Source organism: Canis lupus, chromosome 19, assembly GCF_048164855.1.
Source record: "Canis lupus baileyi chromosome 19, mCanLup2.hap1, whole genome shotgun sequence".
In the NCBI taxonomy this organism is placed as follows: Eukaryota; Metazoa; Chordata; class Mammalia; order Carnivora; family Canidae; genus Canis; species Canis lupus.
In genome coordinates, this window is record NC_132856.1 from 21,022,342 (window position 1) to 21,043,926 (window position 21,585).

At 46.9% G+C, this 21,585-nt stretch overlaps 1 long non-coding RNA gene across 1 annotated transcript; it reads right to left on the reverse strand.

Moving 5' to 3' along the window:
* Positions 1-9,847: 9,847 nt before the first annotated feature.
* Positions 9,848-21,489, reverse strand: LOC140609972 (uncharacterized). Its single transcript, XR_012011745.1, has 3 exons — positions 21,222-21,489; positions 11,848-11,899; positions 9,848-11,371 (listed from the first exon to the last, which is right to left on the reverse strand). It is a non-coding gene; the product is annotated as an uncharacterized lncRNA (long non-coding RNA).
* Positions 21,490-21,585: the final 96 nt, after the last annotated feature.

Consider the following 21,585-nt stretch of genomic DNA (forward strand, 5'->3'; position numbering starts at 1 on the left):
CAGCCGCTTCATTGTTTGGACTTGTATTCCTACCTTTTTGTAAACCCATGGCTTCTCAGAAACATTACTGAAGTGCACGGATGCTGCGCTGGAGGCCCTCTCTCATCCCCAGAGGCAATACACATGCTTATTATTTTCCACAGGAGATGCTCCCAGAGAGCATGTTGGGGGATGGGGCATTTGCAGGGACTGCCTCGGTGCTCAGTGTCTGTGCCTCCAGTGACGTGCTGACAGCCCGTGCCCATTCCAGATCCCCCGCCCTCTGGCCCCACCACCCCCAGTGTACAACGGCCACTCCAACAGTGCAAACTCGTGTTCATTTGTTCAGAACACAAATTAATCATGCCAGGGAGATTCCCAGCTGCTGGACCACGTTTTGCTGTGTTAGCAATAAACATCCCTTCATCCTGTCAACACGACCCGAAGGAAAAACAGAGGTCCAGGAGGCCATGAGGGGACTCCATGGGTCACCCATGGCAGAGGGAGGAAATGACACATTCCAATTTCTTCCTCCTCCCTCCCCTATCAGCTGTGATCTTGGTTTCCTTTCTTTCTTTCTTTCTTTTTTTTCTTTTGAGTCTACTTCCTACCTAAAGGCTTCAGTTCCATGGATCACATTTTCTGTCCAGCCTCCAGTTTGAAGACTTGCCATTGGCAGGGACCCACAGCGTGACGTCTCCTGGAGGGTGGGGCTTGCACGCTGCAGTGCCAGGCTTCCCACACCCCACATGATTTCCTATCCCTGCTCATTCAGAACCATCAGGTTTAGGTGGGTTCCTCCCTCCTCCCTCTTCCCTCCTTTCTTTCCTTCCTCCCTCTGACTTACTCTACTTACCTCCTCTGGCCCCCTCCTTCCTCTCCCTGTCTCCATCTCCCTCCCGCCTCCTCTTCCTTGCTCATTTCTTCCTCCCCCTCATCCTCCTTCCCTCTTTCCCTCCCCCTATTTATTTTTCCTCCCTGTCCTCTTCTGTCTTTCCTTCTTTTCCTCCTTCTTCCTCCGCTTGCCTCCTCTCCCTACAACTTTCACCCTGTGGTTCTAATGAAACAAGAAGGAAGGAAATCATACTGAAAAGCAGCCAGGCTCAGCCAATAAATCCTCTAATGCTTGTAATAGTTTCATGTTCTTCACGTTCATCCTAGTTTAAGAGTTTAATCAACATCTTCGAAATACTTGTGATTTACTCTGTGAGCTTTAATTTGAGGCTTGGCAAGTCCCTCCCTTCCTCCTCCCTCCCTCCCTCCCTCCTCCCTCTCTCCCTTCCTTCCTTCCCTCTCTTATTTCATTTATTCAATAATGTTTTTTGAGGGCCTTTTCACATCAAGCCCTGGGCTGTTAGACATAGTAAATAGAAAAAAGGACATCATCTGTGCTCTGATGAGTTGACAGTCTAGTGTGAGAGACAGATTTTCACCATAGATCAGAAATGAATGTATTCTCATGACTTCAGTGAAAGCTCTGAATTTCCATGGGGATTTGGGCAGAGGGAGTGACTCTGACTATGGAGATGTGGAGGCTTCCTTGAGGAGCTGATTTGAAGGATGGCTTCTCTAGGCAGAAGAGGAATGACAATGCTAAGTAGAGGGATCAATATGCAAAGGCCCTGGGGTGAGAGGAAGCAAGGCACTTTCACAGATTTTGACAAAAATAGTGTGGCTGGGACAGAGAGTGGAAAAAAATGAGCCAGAGGTTGGCAGTTGGCAGATGTCTGTAGCTCTTACCTGGGGTGAGAGTTGGGGTCTTAACTTCAAAAGCAAGGGGATGTTATTGAAGAATTTCACTTGGAGATGGAGATGTCATAATCGGTTTGGCTGCTGGTGCAGTCAAGGTCGGGACAGAAGATTCTTTGGGTGAGCCTTCTGTAGCCTCAGGGGATCTAGGTAGGCTGGGAAGAAGCAGATTGAGTCAGATGCAGCATTAGTCTCAGGGCCTGGATTGGGGTCAGGTAACAGCTCTGGCTTCCCCAAAGGGAGATTATCCTGCCTGCAGACCTCCTGTGTGGGTCAGAGGACACTATCAGATGAGGAAGGTGGAGGAGCATAGCTAAGAACTGTGGACCTGGAGTCAGCCAGATCTGGCTTTGCTGTTTACCAGCTACGAGACCCTGCAGGTTTGTATCTTTGTGGAGACTGTTTTCTTCTCTGTAAAATGAGGATAATAATAATAATAAATGTGGGAGGGTTTTTTGTCTATCATCCCTTTCTCATGGTAATTAGGCAATTACCATTGCATGTGGTTCTGGTGGGACTGGCAATCGCTGTGTCCCATCTACCCATTGGACACATGATCCAGGCCCAACCAATCATTGAGCCCCATCTCCTTGTCCCCAGGGATTGGTCTAAGGGAGTGGCCCAAGTAGGGCCAATTGGAGACCTTCCATGGGATCTGATATGGGCTGTTGGAGGAGAAGAGTGTCTTGGTTTTAGAGTATGAGCTACAAGATGGGGCACCTGAGTGACTCAATCCGACTCTTGATTTCGGCTCAGGTTATGATCTCAGCATCATGAGATCACACCCTGTGTTGGGCTCTGCACTGGGTGTGGAGCCTGCTTAAGATTCTCTCTCTCCCTCTCTCTCTGGCCTTCACTCTCTTTCTACCCTCCTCTCTAAAAAAAAAAAAAAAATATATATATATATATATATATATATATATATAATAGTTCATATATATATGAACTATAAGAGCATAGACTTGAACTACTGGAGTTTAACTTTCCTGGGAAAAAAATCAGGGGGATGAGTAGGGGAGGGATAGAGGAGAATGAGAATAAGGCAGGGGAGAGGAGAATAAGAGAGAGAAAGAACTTTCATACCCTGGAGGCAACAGTTCCTGAAGCCTAAAACACCCTTTGCACTACTCAGTTAATGAACTCATCATAGCCCATTCTGGTTTAAGTCAATTTGAGTTGGGTTTTGTCACTCACAATGGGTGTGTTGTAACCAATGCACCATGTCACTGCAGCAAAAGCAAACGTAAAGTGCCTACTATGTAGAGTACTCAGTAATTACTAGCTAGGGTTTTTGTTTTGAGAGCAATTCATAGCTCTAAGATACATAACTAGAGTGTGTACTGCTTCCCCCTCTGGTGTGTGGTCTCATATTGTCCCATTTCATGTAAAGATCCTGTAGAAAAGCCTCAGTAGTGACCTGAGTTCTCCTTCTCCCTCTGAAATTTGTGACTCCTGTGTCCCTTGGGGCTTTCTTAGAATGACAGTGATAGCAACAAGAGAACACAATGTCCTGAAGGATATGACTATGTTTAGACCATTCACCTTCTACTTCATAGCAGCTTTTTCCCATGATCTTTCTTTTACAAAATATATTATCTGTTGCTGTATAATAAACCCCAAACTTTGTGGCTTAAAGCAAACAGATTTGTTATCTCATGGCTTCTGGGGGTAAAGGATGCAATGGAACAGCTTTGCTGGGTGGTTCTTCTCATGAAGCAGAAGTGAAAACATTGGCCAAGGCTGCTGTCATCTGAAGGCTTGAGTGGGGCTGGAGGATCCACTTAGAAGATGGCCTAGTCACATGGCTATTGGAAGAAGACTTTAGGTCCTGGCCACATGAACCTATCCACAGAGTTGCTTGAGTGTTCTTACGATATGGCCACTGGCTTCCCCCAGAGTGAGTGATCTAAGAGAGAGGAAGATGGAAGTAATATTTTTATGACCCCATCTTTGAAATCATGAACATCATTTCTGCAATATTCTGCTGATTATACAGGACAGCTCTATTCATTGTGGGAGAGAGTACATAAAGATGTGAATACTGGGAGGTAGGGGTCATTGGTGAAGGCTGTGGTGGTATTTTTTTTATAAGATTTTAAAATCTTAAAAAATTAAAAAAAAAAGATTTTATTTATTTATTCATGAGAGACACACAGAGAGAGGCAGAGACATAGGTAGAGGGAGAAGCAGGTGCCCTTCTGGGAACCTGATGTGGGACTTGATCCTAGGATCCCTGGATCACCACCTGAGCTGAAGGCAGGTGCTCAACCACTGAGCCACACAGGTGCCCCTGTGATGGTATTTTTAAGTGTCACTAAAGTTTCTTCTTAGTCTCATGGGAATTCTCTTCCTCAAGGAGGCCTTTGGATGCTCAAGATAATGTGGCATCTTCAAGGCACCAAAAATACCCCCTCCAACTTGTGCTTGAAAGGCCTTTTCTTCAGAGCTTGCAAAGAGTTCCTTAAACTAGTGAAACGACTAAACTAATTTGCTGGTCTGTAATTTCCTGGCACGTCTGGAGATTTCCTAATAAATACTAGCTTCAGGTTGGCAACCTGCCAGTGTTACAGCCTTCTCCTGAGTGACAAACAAGGGATGTGCAAAGCATCTTAGAGGGTTGGGAAGGTTGGTGCATTGCAGGGGTAGAGCACAGGACCTGGAGGCTGAATGTTTGGGTCTGAGAGCCGGCCCTGCCTCTTACCTACCATAATTCCTACTGTCCCTACCAATACCTATCATATTTCACACTTGCTTCTCTATGCCTCAGTTTCTCCTTCTGGGAAATGTGGCAACAACCCTGGTTTTCCATGAATCACATGGCTATGACTAGGTTCAAATGAGCTGCTGTAGCATTTCTAAGACGGAGGTCCATGGGACACTGGCACCATGGGCTGTTAGCCCCCAAAGGGGTTCTATGCTGAAGTGAGTATGGAGAACTGCACTGAGTAAAGTCCAGCTGTTTTCCACTTTCCACGACTACAGATAGGACCAGCTCCATGGCTGTGCGGCCAGAGCAGCCACACAGGACCCCTTGCTAAGAAGGACTCTGCACTTGGGGTTTCATGCCCTGCAGCTGCTGTCTTGAAACTCTTAATAATTTTATCTTTGAAGATGTGGGGTTTTTAAAAATATTATTTATTTATTTATTTGAGAGAGAGAGAGAGAGCAGAGCAAGCAGGAGAGAACATGAATCAGAGTGGAGGAGCAGCAGAGGGAAAGGCAGGCTCCACACTGAGCAGGGAGCCCAATGCAGGATTCGATCCCAGGATCCTAGGATCATGACCTGAGCTGAAGGCAGATGCGTAACCAACAGAGCCACCCAGGTGCCCCTGAAGAGATGTTTTGTAAGTGAAACTTGATGGGACAATAGAGCCTGTGCCAGGGGCTTGGCATCTCAGCTCACAAGTGTGCACCTCTCCTGCCTCCTTAGGGTGAGCTCTCACCTGCCAGCTTCCCTCCCCTGGCTCCCCTCTGCCCTGCCCAGAGACCATGTCACCAGGATACCCAGATCCCAGAGCTCAGAACAGCGACTGGTTTGCATTGGTGAGGGCATAGGAGGGAGGCCCCACTCTTTTTTTTTTTTTTTTTTAAACATTTGACTTATTTATTCATGAGAGACACAGAGAGAGAAGCAGAGACGTAGGCAGAGAGAGAAGCAGGCTCCATGCAGGGAGCCCAACCTGGGACTTGATCCTGGGTCTCCAGGATCACTCCCTGGGCTGAAGGCTAAACCGCTGAACCACCCGGGCTGCCCGGGAGTCCCCACTCTGTTGCCACCCTCTGCCCCCCTCCTCCCCCACAGGGGCCAGGGGCTGGAGTCAGTGCCTGTCCCATGGTGTCACAGGGCAGGGCAAGGCAGCAGCTATCCCAGTGCTGGGCTGGCAGCACCATGGCACGTTTAGCAGGCAGCTTGGTGGGGGTCTGTCACCTACTTCTGACCCAGGTACCAAGAAGGTTGGAATTCCTTGGGGTCACTCATCTGCTGTGGGTTGGAGCGCCATGGGAAGGGGAGATCCACTTCCCCACCACCAGCCAGTCCTTGCGTTGGGTCCCGCACATTGTGTAGCTGGTCCTGCCTGCGGAATTAGTCAGATCCTTTAATATAAGCGAGACGAAACTGTAGTGGGACAGGGTGCAGACCTGAGAGCTAGACTCTGGGTCTGGATCCTGGCTCCACTCCTTCCCGGCATTGTCACCTCGGCCCATTTGCGTCTCTGTTTCCTCATCTCTGAAATAATGATCATGTAATTCCTACTTCAGAGGTTGCTGTAAAGATGAAATGAGGATCCAAAGCATCTAGACTAGCTCCCCACCGCGTCGCGGATGTTAGCTGATATATTTAATGCTCGCTTTGTGAGGACAAAGGACTGCAGTGCTGTTGGGGCAGGAGCATCATCCGTAGCCTGCTGGGGTCCTGTGTACAGCACCGAGCGCACAGCACACTCCACGAACACTTGTTGAATGACTGAGTCCCCAAGATGGGCTTCCCACAGAGCACCCGCCCTGTCCCCTTTTATTCCAGAGAATCAGAAGCAATCAGTGGTCCAGCCTCAAAGGCCATAGAGACACAGCATCTTGTCCCCACTCATGCACAGTCTCCTGACAATGGGGGCAGAGCAGACACCCCAGAGACTCTCTCCGGGCCTCCTCTCTGGGCCCATCTATCCTGCTGGGAATAGCTTTCCTCGACCCCCCACAGGCCACGCCATAACTCACTCCACCTCCCTAGCTTCTCCGTCCTTAATTGGGCCAATCTGTCTGCCTGACACCCCGCTCTGGTTCGCTTTCTTCCCAAAGCTCTCTCTTGTCAGTTGACAGATTCTCAACTGTCTTGAGCGCATTTTTCAATTTGTGCTCTTCCAGTGATTTCCCAACCAGGTTTCTGCTCTTTTTAAAGCTACTTAATTTTATAATTTCTAAATGATTTTCCTCACTTGCCATGATTCTTCTCCACCCCCACTCCTTGGCTTTCTTCCCATGACTTTCATTTTCTTAGCCCCGAAGCCATGCAGGTGTGTGGGGCACCCTTGAAGGGAGCCTGATTTTTTTTTTCAGCTAGAGGGAGGATTACCGTCTTAATTGGGGGGTCCCACCAAAAGCTGGCCCTGAGATGGGTGCACTAGTTTATTTGGGAAGTGATCCAGGAAGCAGGAAAGAGGGGGAGTGAGGGGGAAGGGAGAGGACCTGAGAATATGCCTTATTTTTTGGTGATCCACTGGGTAATGTGCAGGGAACCGTGGACACGGAATGTACCCCCTGCATTGTCCCACGGGAGGGAGGGGACACTGACTGCCACTCCTGTCCCCGCATTGGAAAATTTGAGCTTCTGTCTATGCCTGTGCAACAAGTAGGCTCTCCTGGCTTTGGAGAAAAGCGTGGTTATAGTGCTAGAGCTTCAGTAATAGCTGTGGAACGTTCCATCAGAGCCACAGAAGTTTGCTACAGCCAGTGACATGTTCCAGACGCCCCGGAGTGGAGATTGTCACTTGGGGTGTGGACTTCTTCATTTCTTTATCTTCTTTTGAAGTCTCTGATTATTAAGGTGTTTTGCTGCCCTCAGGACAGGCTCCAGCCGGGGGGGGGGGTCCCTCCCAGAGGGAAGGCTGGGTCCCCTGTAAGAAAGGGACATTCAGCCAGGGAGTTCTATGGTGCGTTTCTGTCTCTGGAGATCCATTTATCAAGAGGCGGATGTTGATGTTTTCAAGTGAGACGAAGGAATCTTTCTCCCCGTGACTTCCAGGGCCCCTGACTGCCTTTGGGTGGTGTCTAAACTGCAAAATTAATGAAAGGCACGGGACTCCGTGTACTGACAAGTCCAAAGATGATGAAGCGCAAACATGAATTTGATCATCTTGCTCCAACCCATCTGACTCCTTCCATGTCCCTTAATGACGCCCTGGATGGATCCCAAATGTCTCTGCTCAATTTGGATACAGAAAGGTCCAGTTTAAATTTCTAGTCTCATCTCTGCCCCCCTGCCCTGCACAGGTTTGACTCAGCCTGAAGGGTTTGAAGAGAGAGCCTGGTCTGTCCCAAGGATCCCTCCTCCTCCTCCCCCTTCTCCACCCCTCCTCTCTGGTCAGGCAGCTCCCGAGAGCATCCCTGACCCTGTGGCTCAGCCCCGGGACAGCCTTCGCACAGAAGACACGGTGAAGACTGTTCCCTGGAGTTTGTGGCAGCCCTGTGTCCTGGGACAGGGGAAAGTGCTGGAGGAAAGAAACAGGTTTGTTTTCACTCAAGCAAAACTGCAGGAGTCCTCTCTCAGGAAACACTGGTTCTTCTGCAGGCCCGGTGAACTCCACATGACTCCATTTGTGACTTTTCTGAAGTGTGTCTGGGTGTATGTGGGCAGAGTGGGATGTGGGGGGCTTCTCCTCAATGCACAGTTTTCCAACATTGGAGAACCACCCTTGCTTGACATCCTCCTACTTCCCCTTCAGCCTCTGCCCCCAGAGGACCCTTCTGGGGTCCTGCCTGGGGGCTGCCTTCCTGGTTAAGACTCAAGCCTATGGGGTCCTCTTCGCCAAAGGAGATTCCCCCTTCGTCCCCCTTGGTGGTGGGAGGGTTGACTTTACCCTTTCTCCACCTCCCTGTCTCCAGTTCTTTCCCTACCCTTCTTGAATAGATCTGAAATTCCTTTTGTTCATGGCAGTCCAACCAGGAAATGAGGCCCCCAGCTCCCCTTGCAAGCACACTCTATCTCTATAAGCTACTCTCCTGGAGCATTGCTCCCTTGACTTCATGAAGGAGACACACTCCCCCTTCCAGAAATCACAGTCCTGCTTAGATTCCCTATGTCCGTTTGTACAAAGTAGAGAGAAGGAAGGAAGGAAGGAAGGAAGGAAGGAAGGAATGATGGCCAAGTTGGGCATCTTTTAATATGCCCAGATGCCCTCCTGGGCTCTTTCTGGCTCTCCCTAGGAAAGAGGTTCTTACCTTGGGCAGGGAAAAAGCCTTATTATTTATTTATTTTTAATGTTTGCTAATCTAGAAATGAAAGTTGGCATTTCTTTCTGTTCAAGATTATATTAACAGTGCCGATGACTTTGCCATACATTGAAGTCAGAGATATTTTCATATCACATTATAGGTGTCACAAATATTAGAAAATGACATTTGATGCTCATCTCTATTTAAAAATGACAGTAGTACTTAGACCTGCTGCTGGATCTTGTTTTTTTTTTTTTTTTTTAAATGTGTGAATAAAGGAGTACCAGTATTATATCGCACATTTGTTTAATATTTTGATAGCCATATAACTGTTTTTCTCTGTAATCTGATGTATTTTATTTTGTACGTTTAACTATTCTGAAAGGGACCATCACTTCAATGGATGCCACAGGAAAGCTCAGAAGCTCTGGTCTGGAATATATTCTTTGTGCCTAATGTCTAGCTTTGAGGCTTTGAATGCCAGAACTAACATATCCTTCTAGATAATATTCTACTCTGGCTTTCTTTTTAACCAGGATCCTGTTGTCCCCAATCAGAGCCAATAATAGCTAACATATTTTTAAGTCTTCTCTGTGCAGGCACAGTGCAAAGCGCTCTGCATGCATTAGCTCATTTAATTCTCATTTATTAAGGAGGCACAGAGAGGTTCAGTGACTTGCCCAAAGTAACACAGCTAATAAGTGGGGGAACTGGGATTTGAACCTGGACAGTCTGACCCCAGAACCCACATTCTTAAACCTGGAGAGTGTAAATGAGGTAAGAGATAGCTAGTTTCCCCAAACGCCCATGTTCTTGGCTTTAGTGTGGGGCCAGCTAGTTCACTATCACTGCAGTGGAGCCAAAAAAACCTTTTCAGCTCCCCAACTAAGAAATGAACATTGAATCACAGCGCCCCCTAGCTTACATAGCAATTCTGATTGCTCACTCGAGGGTCAAGCTGGTGCACAGAAATTTAAGACAAACCTTTATTAGGTACCCACAGTATGGCAAGCCCTACTGTCGGGCACTGGGGATAAAGAGCAGAATGGTTTCCACCTTCCAGGAATTCCTTCCAAGTCAGGAGAGCCAGAGCCAGAAGTTGTGTTGGAATAACGAGAGCTAAGATCTGGTGGAAGATGTGGATGCAGAGCCCCTGGGACCCTGTGGGGGGAAGGGATTTTCACAGGATCAGGAAAATGCTTCAGCTCTCCTCAGGCTCCCTACCCTGATGCCATGGTGAGCCCTCCTGCCTGGTCCCAGTGCCTTTGGCCCTTCCTCCAAAGTTTGGCGCTTGCAACTTACGTGTCTCCCTGCCTCTTCCCTCAGTATGCTCCCCTGTGGCTGCTTAGCTAATCTCAGAGCCTCATTCAAAGCCAGGGGCTAATAACTCCTGAATTTTTAACAAGAGTTCTCATGCTGTAAACCAGGGATCACAAACATGAACGGCTGAGGGTCAGGGAGATAATGTCAGTGAACTAAGCAGGCCAATATTTGCATGTTAAACATGCAGGAATATCCTTTACTCCCACAAAGACAGACTCTCCCCTATTTTTTTCTGAAACACATTGTCTTCCAGAATGATTTTTCTCTTTTCTTTTCACTTTTAATAAAAATCAAATACAGAAAAATATTTCTTCAGCAGAAGAAAAATGACAGTACATGGTGATAAAGGCTTACTTTCACATGGAAGACTAAAGGGGCTGGTGACTTAGGCTGCCCCAGAAGCAGGTTCTGAGAGTAGGATTTGAGAGCAGGTAGTTTATTTGGAAGATGACTCTGGGACATGTTGGGAGGGAACTGGGAACCAGGACAGAGAAGGGAAGGCAGCCAGTCAATAAAAGGGGCATTATGGAGTGAGTTCCCGCTCTGGACAGCTGGGACGCAACCTCTGGGAAAGGTGCCCTCCAGGTATCCCATCTAAAAATGGGAAACTGGGATATTTATACATCAACTCCTATCAGTTGTTGTTTGGGGTCTTTTGGAGGTAGTAGTGCTTTCACTCTCTAGCCCCTCTGGCTAGGCAGTTTTCAGAGGACCAGAGAAAGCTCTCAGGCAAAGAGACATAAGTTCTGGGACTTAGAAGTCAGGTCATTGGGCCCCAAATCAGCGAGACCCAAGGGTACAACAATGTGTGTGACAGGCATGGACCATGATGAACTGAAGCAGGCTAGCAGCCGAATGTTTCCAAGCAAGAATGTGGCCCAAGGTTGCCAGACCTTCTGATTTCTCAAGAAAAGCTGAACATTTCGATTTTTAGGTGAAACTTCTCAATTCTCAAAATGTTGACAACAAATCTAAAATTTTAAAAATCCACCGTAGGAATAAATCAAAGCATGCCTGTGGGCTGGATCTGGTTTACAAGTGGCCAGATTATGAAATCTGATCTATCTATCCTAAAGGTAGATCAGATCTTGGCTCCAGATGGTTTTTGCTCAAGGCAAGTTGTAAAGATGAATTCGGAGAAGGTAAAGTGGTTGTATTAGTTAGGGAGTAGAGCAAATTGATGTAGTAAGAGACTCCTCCAGTAGAGAATTTGTAACCAGACAGAAGTGTGTTTCTTTCTCATGCAACATGAGAAGTAGGTGGATGGTCCAGGACAGCTGGGTTGCATGAAGTTGTCCAGAGACCCAGGTTCCTTCTATCTTGTTGCTCAGTTCATTGTCTTCATCTATGTGGTCAGGGCCAGCTAACCAGCACCTTATTCACATTCTAGCTAGTAGGGAAGAGAAAAGAGAAGCCCAGTCAGTCTCAGTAAGTGCACAGTTCACTTCTTCTCACATCCCATTGGTGAGAACTTCACCACATGGTCATCTTTAAGGGATGCTCAGAAATGTAGTCTCTCTCATTGGCCATCTGTTCAGTGTACAGTTGGTGTGTTTGTGAGGATTGTATAATTATAGAATTAGAGGAGGGCTGATATTAGGGAACAGTGAGAAGCCTCTGCCACATTGAGGGGAGGATCTGGAAAAGAGATTGAACTTCAAGCCACATTGAGGCAGGATCTAACCGGGGGAGATTTTTTTCCCCACAGGAATGAGGAAAGTCTGGCTTTCCTCATTAGCTCTCTTTGTTTTGCATTGGTCAGTCATGAAACCTTAGAAGAAACCCTCTGAAACCTTAAGAGAAGATTAGCCCAACCTGGGAAAAGTCCGTTATAATGTGAAAGAAGCAAACATAATAAGCACCTACCAGATACAAGGGGCTTTCACATATGGGATCTCAGGTAATCTTCACAATTATCCTATGAAAACAGTATTATTATTATTTCCTCACTTTGCAGAAGAAAAACTGAGGACCAAAGAAGCAGGTTGACATTCAGGCTCTCTCACTAGGGTTAGAGCATGGGCACTGACCAATCAGAGCTGCCGTACAGATTTGTCCCATCTAAGAAGTAAAGGGCCTTGGCCAGGTTTTGAAATAAGGCCCATATGACTGCAAAGCTCACATTCTTTTCACTGCAATCTGATTTCCTTACACCAGCTGCTTCCCCAGAGACAGCAACAGCAAATCTACTGGGTTGTTGAGAGGGTAAACAAACCATGATGAATGAATCTCCTCTCCTAATATGAATGCCTTATTGTTGTTATTCCTCATGCCCTGACAGAGTATTTACAGCCTCTGCTGCTGCTCTGCTTCTATCTGGTGGATTAAGGAAACTCAGAACGCCAGGCCCCAGCAGAAAGTTACAACTGGGATTTGAGTTAATGAAGAGTTGAAGGTTCAGCAAGTGGCACTTGGCTTCACTATTAACCTGGACAAGGCCATTAACTCTCCTGTAATTAATTGGCTTCTTCCCTGACACCCTATTGCCAGAGAAATAGTCATATGGGTGTACCCCACAGTAAGCAAGCCTACCTATGAAAACAGACTTGGTGAAAAGAAAAGTAGAAGATAATCACTTAATTAACTACAAAAGATTTTGTTTTTGCAGAATGGGATTTCTGTATATCTAGTTTCCAAATAATATCGAAAGTCTGATTCTGGAAGAAGGGGAGGTTACAAAGATGCATTCGTTCCCTCCAGGTCCATCTGAGAATGTTCTGGAATAGATTAGATTTCTATTTCTAGATTTCTAAGAACTCTGTGATGATGTATAAGAGGGGACTTGTGAAATCTGAATTAGGTTGGGAGTGGTTTGTGGTGGATACATTCAGGGTAGCTGCCATGCCCTGCCTCTCCTCTGAGTATCTAGTCACTCACAACCCCACTGGAAGAAAGAGGTGAGTCTAAGCAACCATGCCTATACCATGTGACTCTCACACCCCACCCCTCACCACTAACTGGATCCCAGGTAAACTGAACTGGTATCAATCCATAGGCTCCAACCAACTTCTGCCTTTTAAAAATCTGAACTGAGAGACATACCCCTCCAGTTAGATAATGGTCAGTATTTGGACTAAGAACACAGAGAGGCTGGGCAGCCTGGGTGGCTCAGTGGTTTAGCACCTGCCTTCGGCCCAGGGCGTGATCCTGGAGACCCGCGATCAAGTCCCACGTCAGGCTCCCTGCATGGAGCCTGCTTCTCCTTCTGCCTGTGTCTCTTCCTTTCTCTCTCTCTCTCTCTCTGTGTCTCTCGTGAATAAATAAATAAAATCTTTAAAATAAAAAAAAGAACACGGAGAAGGAGGTTGAGGGACTCTCATGCCATGTTCACTTTCTTAAGAAAGGGGAACGAGAGTATGCAAGGCTGTAAAGGGAAAGGGGAAATGAGCTGACACCCAAGCAGCGGCAGGGCCTGGCTTCCTTAATTTCCTGTTGTTGGGTGTCTGTCCGTGGGATTACCTGTTGCAGCCTTAGAATGAGCATGTTCTCCAAGTTCCCACTCGGGGGATTCCAAACTGGTCCTAGCTTGTCCACCTTGGTCAGAGGTGGAGACCTGTTTTTATGCCACTGCCTGCTTTCAGTAGATCTAAAGGTCCCCATGGCCCCTCTGTCCTGAGAAGCTTTTGTCCTGGCCATTGGTTGGAGAAAGGGTGTTGTCCCTGGGACACATCCTTGCAAAGTGGATGATCAATAGGGTTTGGTGGTCTTTGTCAGATAAGGGAAATGCCTCGATGTCGACTCAAGGAACTCTCAGGTCTTTGGAGCAATGCTGGTAGAGGCTGTGATCTTCATTTCCCCACTGTGCTGCCCTGAGTAAAAGAGGCCTTTGCTGTGTTTCCTGATGGAATAAGCAGCTCAAGTGTGGCTGAGTTGGATTGGGAAGTGGAGGTAGGGAATGCAGTCCTCGGGATGCAGCAGGGATAAATCTGTTGTATACAGAAGGGCTGAGTGAACTGCAGTTAATGACTCGAATGTTAACCCACCCCACTAAGCTTGGGTGGATTTCTGTTACTTGCAACCAAATGTGGTGTGCAACATACAACGTGGTAGTCTGCCCATTGCTTGTCCCTCTCTTCCTTCCTGAATTTCTACAGGAAAAAGAAGCCCTATCTGGCTATCCAGGAGCCTTGGAAACACCATATCCAGATTTACTGCATGGCATCAGTAATCCATCAATCAATCAAAATCCATCATGCCTTGGGATTTAGCACTTGTCCTTGGTAAATTCATAGGTCTTTATAGACATAACTAACTTGCATTTCAATATTAAGTTTCTTATCAAGGGGGTTAGCTGTCCCCTTGACCTCTTTATCTGATCCCTTCCTCCTTTTATCTCTTCTGGTTGAGCAGCCTCTCTCGCCAGTCCTTGCCAGTCCTTTACCCTTCCGTTAACAGCATTCATTGCGTAGGCTTTGGTCGGTACTTGCTATGTGCCAGCCACTGTGGTAAATGATTTACAGAAAACATGCTGTTTAATTGTCACAAACCCCTAGGTGGTAGCTACTAATGATTATCCCCATTTTACAGATGGTGAAATTGAGAGGCTAGGTCACTGATCTGATTCCACTGCCTGAGAGTTTTACCACCTTGCTTTGTTGTCACTCTGGCTTCCCTGGAGTGATAGTGAAATTTCTTCCCTTTATTCTCAGTGGCTGAGGGGGAGAAGGCCCAGGTGTCCTGCCTGGCAGCAGGGCCCCCAGAACTTGGCTTTTCTCTTTCCTCCTTCCCAGCCAGCACAGCTGCCAACCTGGAACGTAGCCCTTTCCAAGAAAGCCCAGGAGAGAAGCCAAATGTTGACTCACCTGCCAGACACAGGGATACCGCAGCCAAGATGCCCCGGGGCCCAGGCAGGAGGATTGGCAGGGCAGGCCCATGGTGGGGCTCAGAGACGCAGCTTTATGGGGCCCTTCAAAGGGCCAGGCCCTCTTTCCTGACTGCTTTAAGTTCCAGCGGCTAAAGAGATCCAGATGGGCTCGTCCCCCTACCCCCCTGCTCCATCCTGCAGCCTTGGAAGTTTCTGAAAGAGACTGTCTCCTCCTCATTTCCATTTGGGTAGCAGAGAGGATTCCAGGAAAGCCCCCATGATTTTCTGCCCACACCTCCCACCCCGGTGTGCACTCCCCACAGGATCCCTAGGACTGAGAATGTAATGGATGACACCACCACAATTAGACCGAGTTACATGATACAGTTAAAAAGGAGGTAATCCTGGTGGTCCCATTCAATCACAAGGGCCCTTTAAAGGCAAAGTTTTCTCTGGCTGGTGGCAGGAGAGCACATGAGAGGCTCAAAGCTGGAAGGTTTGACCCACCCTTTCTGGCTTGGAGATGGAGGGACCCCAGTAGCAAGGGATGCAGGCAGCTTCTAGAAGGTAAGAGTGGCCATCGGCTCACAGCCAGCAGAGAACCAGGGACTTCAGGCCTACAACAGGAAGGAGTTGAATTCTCCCAATGACGAACATGAACTTGCAGGTGGATTCTTCCTTGGAGCCTCCGACAAGAACATGGTCCAATGGGCACTTCGACTTCAACGTTTTAGCCTGAGCAGCAAACCCAGCTGAGGTGCTCCTGGACCGAGACCTACAGAACTGTCTGGTGATGGTGTTGCTTCAAGCTGGTCAATTTGTGCTAATTTGTTACAAAACAATAGGAAACCAATACATGGGGGATACTTAATAGGCTTCTCAAACTTCACAAGGCTGGCTGTTCCCCCTCAGACCTGCTCTTCATAACCCTCCCCATCTGGTTGAGGGCAACTGGCTTCTTCTTGGCTCAGGCCCCAAATCTTAAGGTCTGCCTTGACTTCTCTCTTCTTGGAGACCCTATGTTGATCCATCAGCAAATTCTTTTGACTCTCTTTTCGTAAAGTATCCAGCCGTTGATGGTGCTTCACCACCCCGCCCCAGTGTGTTGTCTTTCCTCTCTGCCCTGGCAACGCCCAGGTTTATTGTAGCCATTGGGAGGGAGGGTGTTCCTGGGCTGTGACTGACTCCCCTCCTCCTCAGCTTCAGTGCCTCACCCCTTGGGGCAACTTGATGTGTTCAAATTCAGACACCAAGCCAAGGGTGGCAGAAGGGGAGACTTCTATGCTGAGGCCTAACAGGTAAAGGAGGGCAGGACTCAAACTCTGGCCACCCTGGCCTGACAGCTGGCTCTGACAGCTCCCCTATACGTTTCTGGGTAGAACACAGTTATCACCCCGGAGGAGTTCCCAAGCCTGCTTCAAAACCAATTATGCTCAGAAGTCATGCTGTGCACTATTTCCCAGGGATTGGGATTTTATTTATTGTTCAAAGTTTTGAGCCAAGAATGAAAAAATATTGTTGATGATGACTGAGGAATTCCCAGGAGGCCTAGAGGAACTTACAGGCAGCCAGTCTCCTGGAGGGGTTAAGATTCATAGCTGTCAAGTCAGCCAGAGTATGAGTCCAGCTCATCCTTTCTAGTTGGGTTTCTTGGGGCCTCAGTTTCAGTGACAATTAAATGAGATCAGTTTTCTTTCTGTTCAAACCTTTAGCACAGTACCTGGAATACAGTTAGTGCTTATTCAGTGGTGGCTATTATGCTGATATGTTGTCTAGAATTTATTTCTAAAGCTAAAGCATAGATAAGATGTTGCGTGTGCTTGCATGCGCGTGCAAGAATGCGTGTGTGCATGTGTGTGTTAGCTTTCATTGATATTGTAGGAGCAGTTAGCTAACATTTGAAAGATCACAGTCCCACAGTCCAGAGGAAGTTACCATAAGTGCTCCAATTATCTGTCTTAGCCTAGCACCCATGGGTGTGTTAATTAGCATAATGGATTTCTAACATGGTTTTTCATTGATGAAAATAATGACATTCAGGAAAAGTAGATGGCTAGAAAGGTTTATGGTGTATTTGCTTTGCCTGAACTTTGCAAATGAATCTAGCAAGACCAGTTGCTTGCTCTCTTGGAAAGGCACTGTGCTCGGACGTCCAACCAGTCCAGTGCCTGGTTGTTAAAAGGTTGATTTTATCACCTGCCTGAGTAGGTTAGCTAAATACTGCACTGACAGTACTGTCACATCTGCCTCAAATGAACTTTTCATGTGAGAGGCTGTTGAAGTGTCTAAAAGGACAGCTCCCTGAGATGTCCCCAGGCTCACAGAACGGGTCGAAGGGCTGTGTATGTGTCTGCTTGCTAATCACTATTTACTTTTTGGTGGAATTCAGGCTGAGATGGGCTCTGTTTGTATCACATCATCTGGTGAGGAGATCAGAGGAGCAAACCTGTAGCCTCCGTGGACTTCTGACTAGTGGAGCATGTGGACACCACCATCAAATAACTTGTAACTCGAATAGCCAAATTGCTTAGGATGGTTTGCAGTGATTGCTTTCAAATAAGTAAGAGAATTACAGTGGAATCAAGGAATAACTGGTTTCCTATAGCTTAGGAAAGACATGTTATAACAAGAAGTCAGAAAATTGTGAGAATAAACCTCTGTATAGAATGTCCTGGGGGTAGAATTCTGGTACTGTTTTAGATGCAGGTAAAACTTAAAAGAGGGTATGTGCATGTGTGTGTGCACGGGTGGGCACACACACGCATATACACACACAAGCACGTGTAGAATGGAGGAGCAGTTAGATGATAGGAAGTGAAGAAGGTGAGTGGAGAATTCTGGTACCATTTTTCTCCCAGGAAAAGGAAGGAAAAAAGCCATGGAACTTTCCAGAAATGGTTTAGCTAATTGAGATGAGCTAGCGTTTGAGCCTTAGACCAGGATTCCAATGCTGCTTCTTTTTCTTTCCAAGTGATTTTAGACAAGTTTCTTAACCTTGCTGAATCTGTTTCATTATTGACAAAATGAATAGAAGCATACTTTGAGTAGTAATTAAGGTGAATGGACTTGAAACCACTTAGCAAAATGAGGCACAGAGTGAGCTTCCAATAAATAGTTGCCTCCCTGGATAGTTAGAGCACCGGGGGTTGTGCACACAGTGTCTAGGTTACACCAGCCAACAGGCATATACATTTCTTACCTAGAACTTAAAACCTAGCTGTGATGATGAACTTCATGGAGGTGTCTCATGAGAATCCTCTGGAGTGTCTGTTAAAAATGCAGGTCCTAAGTGCCATTCAGGAGGTGTCAGGGAATCAGTGGGTAGGGCCAGGAACCTGATTTTCTTGAGGAGGGGGAGGGACAGAGGGAGAGGAAGACAGAGAATCCCCAACAGGCTCCACATCTAGTAGCAGAGCCCACTGCGAGGCTCAGTCTCATAACCCTGAGATCATGACCTGAGTAGAAATCAGGAGTCGAATGCTTAACCCACTGAACCACCCAGGCATGCAGGGGACCCAATTTTTATTTTTTATTTTTTATTTTTTAAAATTTATTTATTTATTTATGATAGTCACACACACAGAGAGAGAGAGAGAGAGAGAGAGGCAGAGACACAGGCAGAGGGAGAAGCAGGCTCCATGAACCGGGAGCTCGACGTGGGATTCGATCCTGGGTCTCTAGGATCGCGCCCTGGGCCAAAGGCAGGCGCCAAACCGCTGCGCCACCCAGGGATCCCGGGACCCAATTTTTAAAAAAGATTTTATTTATTTATTTGAGAGAGAGAAAGTGCAGGGAGGAGGGGCAGAGAGAGAAGAGAGAAGCAGACTTCCCAGGGAAGTCTCCCCAGGAGGGAACTGGACATAGGGCTCATCCTAGGACCCCACAATCATGACCTGAGCCAAGGGCAGACGCTTAGCTAACTGAGTCACCCAGGTGCCCCCGCAGAAACTCGACCTTGTGAAGCTCCCCAGGTGACTCTGATGGGCAGCCAAGTGGGGGAAATACACACCCACAAATTCTCTACTATAGCCTCGGGTTTGAAAAAGGCTCCTTAGTCATATGTCTGACTTGACTGCACCCACATTTGTGGGAGGCACTGCCTACTGCATAGCCTGAGCCACTCCATTGCAATGGGGGCAGGAGAGTTACCCCTTGTTTTGCTTATTTTATAGGCAGTGCTCATCTATCATTATCAGAAACTTCAAAGACCTTGCTGAGCTTGAAATTGACAGGCTATAACTTGCATTACGCAGTCTTCAGTGGCTAAACCCTCTAAACCTGAGTAATGCCCTTCTCTTCAGATCAGGGACTAAGAATGATGAAAATCTAGTCGATGCTGCTATTGTTTGGATGAGATTTTAGACTAATATTTCCTGCTCTCCTCCCCTCCTTAAAATCATGTGTTGTGTCTTCATTTGCCTAAAAAATAATTCCTACTCATTGTAGGAAATGGAGGTAATACAGCTTTGGCACAGAATAGAGTGTGAAAAGATCCTGGGGATAACCATCATGAATGTCTTTGCTGTATTTCCTTCTAGCCTTTTCTCAAGGTATATGAATACAGTGTTATTTTCTCCCCCACAAACTTGAGATAGCATTTGTGTGCTGATTTTTGACCTGCCTTTCTCATGTTTTGTTTTTTTTTTAAAGATTTATTTATTTATTTATTTATTTATTTATTTATTTATTTTAGAAGAAGAGAGAAAGAGAGCAACTGAGGGGAGGGGAAAAGGGAGAGAGTCTTCAAGCAGGTTCTCTGCTGAGTGTGGAACCTGACGAGGGACTTGATCTCACAACCCTTGAGATCACTACCTGAGTGGTGACCAAGAGTCTGGTGCTTAGCCAACTGAGCCACCCAGGTGCCCCTCATATTATAACAGGTTTTAAAGTAAAAAAGTTAGTGATATTGTTTCATGCCAGTAAATAATCCCCTACCACAGTGGTTTTCACAAAGGGGTCCCGCAAAAGCCTCAGGGTTCTTAGGAAGTGCTTAGTGGTCACCTGATGTGGGGAGGAGGTTGGGGTGCTGGAGGGAACAGCTAAATAGATGGGGCTCCAGCCCCAGAACCCAGTTTTAGTTAAGGCAGCTCCCTGGTTTCTGTCTATCACTGGAGGAGCCATGTAGGTTTGCATCACAAAAAGATTTGGAGGCTTAAAAACTGTGAAAAGCACTGCCCTAAAATCATAACAAAACACTTTCAAAAATCTGGCTTCTGGGATCCCTGGGTGGCGCAGCGGTTTAGCGCCTGCCTTTGGCCCAGGGCGTGATCCTGGAGACCCGGGATTGAATCCCATGTCAGGCTCCTGGTGCATGGAGCCTGCATCTCCCTCTGCCTGTGTCTCTGCCTCTCTCTCTCTCTCTGTGTGACTATCATAAATAAATAAAAATCAAAAAAAAAATCTGGCTTCTTTCCTTCCTTTTAAAAAATTTAAATGAAAATGATTCCTTAAAAATTAGAAAACAAATATTTGCTAATTGTTCTTAAAAGCCCAAGTTTTTATTATGTGCTTTTTAAAAAGTAAACAAACGATATATCCAGTACAAGTTTGGTGAAAAACCCATTCTCATATATTCCTACCCCTAAATATCTAAGGAACTCAGTACTGCCCAACTCCAGGGGGCTCTATTCACAAAGAATACCCAGATAAGAGGCACATCTCATTCCAGACTCTTCTGTCAGTATGAATTGCCTTGAGTTGAGGTACTATGGAAACCAACCCTGGGACTAGGATTTGAGTACAAATGGGTTTTTTGTTTTTTTGTTTTTTGGGAAGGTAATGTATCCTACTTTGTGCCTGGTTTATCTGGGACTTGGGGGGTTCCTAGGATGAACGAACTGGTCACTGTATGGTGGGAGGTAATGCCAGGGAGCACTGATCAAGCAAGGAGGAAATGAGATGAGCCAGGAAGAGCAGCTGATAAATAGGTTAGCTCTGTGGACAGCTAGGACTCAGGCCTTTTTGGGACCTGTAGGGAGCACTATCAAACACCCATGAGAGGTATCCCACTTGGGGGGCTTTTCTCCACCAACATGAGTCCCTCACTGGCTGATACTGGGAGTGCTAATTCTGACTTGGGCCTGCCCACCTCCCGAAGGCTTGGAAAGGCCTGGGCAGGAAGGCAAAGGCACAGGAATGCCAAGGAACAGGGGCAGAGCAGCAGAGCATCTGTTATGAGACTATTTCTGTGCATATATTTTTTAAAAGCAATAATAAGATCACTTCATTGTTGATTTACTGGCACCTTGATTTATGTAAGGTGTCTAAAGGAAAGCCATTATACGCCACAAATCTAATAATGCAGTCACTTCAAGGGACCAGGCTTGGAACTGCCCTTAGGTTGGTATCCCAAGGCTCAACATGTAAATAACCAGCCTTGGAACCGGATGAAATATAATAATAGTAGTAGTAGTAATAATAATAACAATAATAATACCTCAGATGAGTTCTCTCCTGGATTCATATCAAAACTGCTGCTGAACCATTAGAAGAAACTACTAACAAGGCAAGTCTGGAGACTCTAATTGGTCCAGCGCTGCGGTCAGCCCAACTCCCCCAGGAGCGCGCTAATCCCCGGGACTGACAGCGGCTGGACCAGCCCTGGCTGCGGCCCTGACCACCCTGGAGCCGCCCAGCAGCAGGTGCGTGCAGCCGCAGGCAGCGCTGCCTCCTCCCTCCGCGCTCAGCAGCTTCTAGATTGCTCTGTCTAAACAAGGGAGCAAGGAATAAGTGTTCCTTTTGTAACCGCGTCTCCATGGTTATTTGACACGTGATCGTCTTTTTGGAATTCTTGGCAAAAC